The sequence below is a fragment of the Echinops telfairi genome, unplaced genomic scaffold (assembly GCF_000313985.2).
Source record: "Echinops telfairi isolate 266 unplaced genomic scaffold, ASM31398v2 ScPeMD7_12;HRSCAF=54, whole genome shotgun sequence".
NCBI lineage: Eukaryota > Metazoa > Chordata > Mammalia > Afrosoricida > Tenrecidae > Echinops > Echinops telfairi.
In genome coordinates, this window is record NW_022103909.1 from 432617 (window position 1) to 433826 (window position 1210).

Here is a 1210-nt window from a genome sequence, read left to right on the forward strand (position 1 = left end):
CGGCGGCGGGGATGACCGCTATGGCACCATATCCCTTGCTCTCCCACTCTATCTACACCCTTTCACCCTGCTTCACCCCTCCTGGCCTTCTCTGTCGGGACGTGCTGCCTGTGGCTCGGCCATTGTTGTCTTCCTAAGTGGGTGGCACCATCGGTTTGTACTTGACCTCAGGGTTAGGGGTTGAACCCGCACTCAGAAGCACCACGGGAGAAGGGCCTTCTTGCTGCTTCTGAAAACGCGGGGCCCCCAGTTCTGCAAGGGGTCTCCACGAGATGGCAACGGGTGGGCTCTGTGGTTTTGGAACTGAGGCTGGTACCTTCTCGGAGGCCCGCTCCTCTCGAGGCTGGCCACGCCGCTGCCCTGTCCTCCACCAGGAGGGCCCAGGGCGTCCCTGGAGGCATCCCTGTGGCCCGCTGTGGGCTCCAAAGGCAGGCTGGCTGCATCCCCTGGAAGCCAGGAGGAGCTGTGTGCGTGCGTGTGCGCGCTGTGAGCGTACAGACGCGCGCACGCACGCGCACGCGCGCGCACGCACGGACCTGTGCGCGACCGGGCCAAAAGCGGAGGCCCGCAGGCCCGGGGACGAGACGCGCTGCCGCGGGAGCGCGCGCGCAGGCGCAGGAGACGGGTCGGGCCCAGAAAGGCGTTGCCCTGGCAGGTGCCCGGTGGCACAGGGGCTGAGCGCTGGGCTGCTCCAAGAGGCTGGCCTTTGAATCGCCAACCACTCCTCCTCGGGAGGCTTCTCTGAGGACTTCCGGGAGCCTGCCCGCCATTCGGGGGGACCCCCACGGGGCACGGGCACCCCGTCCGCCCCGCAGGGTCGCCGTGAGGCGGCATCGACCGGGGGGCAGGGAGTTTGGCTTGGTTTTGTGGAGGGAGGACGTGGGGGCAAGGACATTGCCTTTCCGAAGGTCCCCAGACAACATGGCGACACAGGATTGAGTGGACAAGAAATGCGCCCCACGAACTTACACCCAAACTGCCAAATATGTTCAACCGCAGAATCAGAATCAGATTTGTGTCGTTAAAAGTAAAAAAAGAAATCTTCCTAAGGTTAGACATCAAGATCAAGTGTCCCCTGACGCGGGGCCACGAGACACCACAGAAAGCTCGTTCATCCCAGCCCTATAGGACCAGTGGTGTGAGTGGCAAAACAGGGAGGGTAAAGGGAGAATGGGTAGGAAAGAGGGAACCGATTACATGGAACTGTGTG

General features: G+C 62.8%; 1 pseudogene; it reads right to left on the bottom strand.

Annotated features, from left to right (window-relative positions):
* Nucleotides 1-1210, bottom strand: part of LOC101662166 — a 31421-nt pseudogene that overhangs the window by 4268 nt on the left and 25943 nt on the right.